This window comes from Peromyscus leucopus, chromosome 22 (assembly GCF_004664715.2).
Source record: "Peromyscus leucopus breed LL Stock chromosome 22, UCI_PerLeu_2.1, whole genome shotgun sequence".
NCBI lineage: Eukaryota > Metazoa > Chordata > Mammalia > Rodentia > Cricetidae > Peromyscus > Peromyscus leucopus.
Window position 1 is genome coordinate 4,224,725 of NC_051081.1, and position 6,433 is coordinate 4,231,157.

Genomic DNA, 6,433 nt, shown 5'->3' on the forward strand with positions numbered 1-6,433 from the left:
AGGGCATTGGATCCTCTGGAGCTGAATTTATAGGTGGTTGTAAGTTTAGTGCGTGCTGGGGACCAAACTCAGGTGCTCTGGGAAAATCAGGAAGTGCTCTTAACCACTGAGCCTTCTCTTCAGCTCCAAGAACTTATCATTTTTTATTAAAATACTTTTCATACAGTATATGTTACTAAGGTTTTTCCCTCTACAACTCATCCCACCTACTCCCCATATCCCAACCCATTCAAACCTATGTTCTCTCTTTCTCTCTAAGCAGAAGAACAAACAGAAAGAAACCAAACAAACCCTATAAAAACATAAAAATGAAAATCAAAAGTTTTTGTCTAGCATGCTCTCGAACACTTGCGAGGCTGGAGCCAAGATGGAGGGAGTCTTGCCTCTGGCTGATTGTGGATGGCTGTAATGGTGCCTTTACAAAGGGCAAACGTTGTGGTATCTTTCAAGTCATCGATGGTTTTTAAAATTCTCTAGTAGAATTAAGTCAGAGACTAAGAGGGAGTTTGAAAGCTCCACAGTTGGAAGGTGACTTTGCAGTTTTGGGAGTTTTTCCATGACTGACTGCAGTATGGTTCAAGAAGGGAGGAAGATACCTGGAACTCCATCACTAGCAGTTTCTTAATGGGAGCCATCCTGCCAGCAAGAAAAGGACCTGAGGCCATGGTTGGGTCAGCTGTGATGGGTGGCAGCATTCTCCTAAGTTTAATTGAAAGAGGTGTTATCTTGTCAATAAGATTTGCCTCTGCATAGTTTGCCAATGGCCCTCTATTTTCTGAAGACCACTCCCAATTGTCTTCAAGCCAGTTACCCATCCTCACCCTTTGGAGATGCTAAGAGTGTAAGGAGGACATCTTTCCTTTAACTGGATAGATTATAGTTCAGAAGAGTTTCAGAAAGTCAAGTGACCGTCTGTGGGTGGGACAACAATGGCCAAACAAACCATGAAGAGACATTAGCACATTTTTCTATGTAAAAGAAACTAAGAGGTGGAAAAAAGACACTGGGTTTATTTTATCATACTTGAGATCAAAGTAAATGTCTACCACCATTTAAAGAACATACAAGTGCTTAGAAGATAAAGGAACAAATATCAATAGTAAAACATGACCATTGTTTCATTGGGGGGCTTCTCTGTTTTGTGAATAGTTATTTCAACAATAAAAAGCTCCTGGTATTTAACATTTCCTTTTAAAGTTATAGAGTTCTGCCTCTTATACTGAGCATACTTCAAATAATGCATGTGTATTCCAATTCCTCATTTTACTTGGAGTGAATTGTATATGATAATTATGCAATTATCAAAATCATTTCACAGAGAAAGACTTTTAGGATTGTTTGAGAGCAAAATGCTGTCTTGTTTTAGAAGATGTTGGTTAGCTAGGCACAGTGGTGTATATCTTTAATCCCAGTACTCAGGACGCAGATGGAGGAGGATTACTGTAAATTTGCAGCCAACCTGGGCTACATAGTAAATTCCAGGACAGCCAGGACTAAATATAGAGAGAACCTGTTTCAAAACAACAGCAGCAGCAGCAACAACAAAACAACAACAAACAAACAAAAAAGAAAGAGAAAAAAGAAAGAGGATGGACATGTCATGTATGCCTATAACCCCATCATTTGGGAGGCTTAGGCAAGAGGGTCCAAGTTCAAGGCCAAACTTGATATCAGACTAAAAAAATCAGAGAGATGAAAATATATGTTATTTTTAATGTGTTTAGAATCTCCTGAAGTTGATTTTAAAATCATGCTGTGGGGTCTGGTGGGGTCTTAGACCAGCTTCACTGAATACACTAGTTTCCTGTTTGTGTTAGGGGTGACATGTGGCCTTCTGAAGGAATGTTGTGAAAATATCTTTCAGCTTAAAGCTGTATATACAGTAAGTACAAAATTAATCATGGAAATTTAACAATTTGTGGGACTTTTTATTGTGGAGAGAGGGATATAAAATATTTACCAATGTAGACATTTGTGTGCATGTGTTACAAAGGCATGGAAACACAAGCACAAGATTTAATAATCAGCATTCTATGTACTCAGAATGTTTCCAACTGAGTGTGATGTAATCTCAGTACTTGGAAGGCATAGGCAGGACTGAGTTTTGTGCCAGCCTAGGTGTGTTCCTGAGGAGTTAAAGTGGTCTAATAGCAAAGAGAGGAATGTAAGAGAGATAGAGGTTGTAGTGACTTTTGGCTCTGAGCAATTAGCAAGTGGTAAGGTGAGGGAATCTAATAAGACAAGAGTGAGGCCACAAATGGCGGTTTCGAGTTTGACCCAGGAGGGACATACAACCAGCATTCTCCAAAGAGGTTAGGCTGAGTGTTATTCAACAGCCAATATGCAGAAGTTAAGGTCTGAAATGAGATGGTGTGACAGGAAGGTGGGATCAATATCATCAAAAAGGGTGACATTAAGCGTGTAAGCACTTTTGAGTAGCTTTGGACCACTTCTTCTACTGTATCTATATCTAGGGGTCAAGAGAAAGGGATGTACACCCTCTGTGTTTTGAGCATGCCCAATGGGCGGCTGTGATAAATACAAAATAAAGCTTATCAATGATTCCCATTTCTCATCTGGAGTGCCATGGGTCCTTAATTAGGACATAAAAGATTCTCCATTCTTAATAAAAAAGGAGTGTTTTCCTAAATATGCATTATGTCTCTTAAAGAAACAATAAGGACAGCCTCCATAGGTTTCTGCCCTGCATCAACAGTAATCTCTAGTTTGATCACAGAGAAAGCAAGCATAGGAGACATGTGTCTTAGAAATTGATTTTGGTGTTATAGGGTAAGTACCCTTTTTGGCAACCTGCTGCCAAAGAAACACACTCTGCTCCTGACCAACTCAGCACAAAAACCAACCAATCACTGAGCATGAAATCTAGCCAATCTCTGAGCTTGTTCAAGCTCAGGGATTGAAGTCTGATCAATTCCTACCCTGAAAAATCTTCACCGTGGAAAAACTCTGCCCCTAAGAAACCCTATATAAGCCCTGTGCCTGTTCAGGTGTGAGCTGCCTTTTCCTCTCTGGAGAAGCAGCTGCTCTCCCGGATTCCTCCCTTGAAATAAATCTCTTTGAATGAGTTTTGGGTGAGGACTTTCTTTCTCTGGATTGGAGCAGGGCAGAGAAGTAACAACTTTCACTGGAGCAGGAGCAAACTGCTACATTTCTGCACATGGTGAGGGAGAGAACCACTTAGCAGAGAGCAGCAGAGAAGTAACAAATTTTACTAGAGCAGGATCAGAATTGCTGCATCTCTGGAGGGAAACCCCCTTAGCAGCAGGGGACAGAGCTGGGCTGTAAGGGCTCTCTTGGAGAGGAGCAAGATTACTACATTCCTGTGGGGAAACCATCCCCTACCAGAACAGAGCTATAGGTATAGCCTGGCTTCTGACAGCCAGGATACCTTTCCCGCCAGAGCTGTAACACTTATAATAACCACTGATAGAAATTCTATACTCATTATAAGTTCCCTTTATCCCTACACTCATCTCCTGATAATCACAATCCCACTGCTTGGATTAACTCATATGCATGGAATCATGCAGATTCATTCTGTGACTGCCTTAATTCATTTAGCATACTGTTTGTCAGTCCACACATACTGTAAATTCTTTAATTTTTGTGCCTGAAAACATCCTTCAGTGCATATAACACCTGAAATTCATTCATTCATTTATTGATGGTCATAAGCTGTTTTCAACTTTCATCTCTGATGAATTATGCTGTAGAGTACAAGTATCTACTTGAGCGCCCCCCCCCATTTAAATTAAAAACAGGCAAAAGATCAGCAAGACCCAAAATGTCCAAACAAGGGAAAACAAAAGTCCACAAAAGTACCACTGAGTTTGTTTTGTGCTGGCCAATTACTCCTGGGCGTGGGCCTGCCCTGAGTATCATTGATATACCCAGTGACACTCCACTGGAGAATACTTATTTTCCCTTTGTCCATCAGTATCAATTACAAACAGCTTCTCTGTGAAGGGTGGAATACCGTGTCCCCTTCTGCTTCTCAGTGCTGGGACTCTAGTTTAAACCTGTGCACGTCTTGTGTGCGCTGTCATAGTCTCTGTGGGTTCATAGACACATCAGGCCTGTTGTGTCTGGAAGACACTGTTTCCTTGGAGTCATCCAATTATTTTTGTTTTAATTTCTCCACTTTTTCTTTAAGCTGAAATAGTCTGTCCTCCCTGTGTTTTTCATTGATGAGGCTTTTCACAGATCTTATATTTTTAATGTCTACTATTTCAGTTAGCATCTTTTCGATATTTCTATGCCCTTATTAAATTTATTTTTACATATAATGTGTCAGTCTTATTTCAATTAGTTAACATCTCTCTTGGAATTATTTTTTTCAAGAATATTTCTTTGAGTTATTTGAACATACTTAAAGTTTTTAATTATTTATTTTCACTAGATGTCATTATTGTAAAATTCTTAATTCTTAGAGGAGTTTGTCTTTTCATAGAAATTGTGCTTTTATATTGCATCTTACAATCTGGACTTAAGTCACTGGTTGAATTTTTTCTTCCTTATATCAACTCCCTCTTATTCTGAGTCCCCAGGCATTCTATTGTTTCCATGCAGGTAACAGGACTCAAGCACCATATTCATGCTATATTCACCATGACTGGACACACAATCTGAGCACCAAAGTGGTTTGGTCTGGACACCTCCAGGTGTACTATGCTCATCACGGCGAGTAAAGCCAGTGTATTCTGGGAATACTGTGTTCACTGAAGTGACGGGCAGGGCTAGGGTTTTCTAGACATAAAGCCTCTGCCTAAGAAATGAGCCAAGGAATAGATCCTCCTGAGCACCCTGTGTGTACCAGAATCACACACTGATATGTAATCTCTCAGGTGTGAACAGTGCTCAAGGAGGTGACATGAGGGTCTGAAGTCTCCTGGGCATACAGCCCTCACCTGGATGATGGATGCCTTTGGAGGCTTCTGGGTATAACATACAAACTGGATGGAGCCTTGAGGCATCCTGTGCTTATTATTGAGGTGATGAGATGGGCAAGAGCCACTCAGTAATTCTTTGGTCACAAGGCAACAGGTGAGGCTGGAACTGCTTAGATGAGTTGTGTACGCTGGGGCAGTTGACAGGATGGATCTCACCAAGCACCTTTTACTTGCCTGGGCTGGAATCTCCCATGCATATGCCCTTCAAAGTGGCCACAGGATAGGATGGAACTGTTGGGTATGCTGATTACTGGGATAATGTGAAGTTGGAGATTCTCACAACATAGCCCTCACCTGGGTGATAAGAGAGGTTGAAGTATCCCAGGTACAATGTGCTCACAGGGCCTGGAGCTTCCTGGGTATGCATCCTTTATGTGGGCAATGAACAAGCTTGAGTCTCTAAGATGTGCGGCCCCAACCATGTATATGCTCAGCAAACTGACAGGTAGGGATGGAGACTCCCAGGCACAATGTGCTCCATAGGGAAAACGGAAGTAGCTGGGGCATTCTAATCGTGCTGTATTCACCAAGGTAGTGAGACTGAAGCCTCCAGGGCACACAGCCCTTCTAGGGAAATGGGAGGGGCTGTGACTCCCAGCTACACTGTGCTCACTTTGCATTCAAGTTTCTTACCAGAACGTGTTCTCTGAGGTCAAGTAAACATTGGGTTCTTACAGTAAGATTTCTTGTTTATCATCCATGAACTCTCTGATGCTTAGTAAAATTTTAATTTGGCAGAAAGATTTCCACATTCTTTACTCTAAAATGATTTCTCACTTGTGTGAATTCTAGATGTCAGAAAGTTTGACTTACATGAGCAAGTTTTCCAACATGCTTTTTAAAATTATTTATGTATGCAAATATTTTGCCTGCATACATGTATGTGCACTACATGAGTGCATTGCCCATGGAAGCCTTTGGAATTAGATTAACAGACAGCTGTGAGCCATTTTGGAGCAGTAAACCCAAACTAGATCCTCTGGAACAGTAGTCAATGCTCTTAACGGCTGAGCCAACTCTACAATGCAACTCCTACATGTTTAAACATTCATAGGGTGTGTTACTTACCTGTGGCTTTTATAAAATACCCTGACACAGCAAATTAAGGAAGAGTTTATTTTAGCGCATGGTTCAAAAGTAGAATCCATCCAGACAGGGAGGTTACAGTGGTAGGAGCTTGAAGCATCTGGTCCAGTGCCATCCACGGCCAAGAATCAGAAAACAATGAGTGCTCATTCTTAGCCATCTTTCTCTTTTTCATGCAATCTAGACCCCAGTCCATAGAGTGGTGCTACAAACATTTAAAGTAACTCTTCCCATGGCAATTAACTTAAGATAATCTCTCCCAGACATTCCCAAAGAGATTCCTGATCTTATCAAGCTGAGAATATTAGTGATCAAAACTCTATTCCTTGCAAACCTGACATGGATATCACTGTTGAGCAATAACTTTTCTCTCTTGT

The 6,433-nt window shown here is 41.0% G+C and overlaps 1 pseudogene; it reads left to right on the forward strand.

Annotated features, from left to right (window-relative positions):
* Positions 1-308: 308 nt before the first annotated feature.
* On the forward strand, positions 309-865 carry LOC114685698 (annotated as a pseudogene).
* Positions 866-6,433: the final 5,568 nt, after the last annotated feature.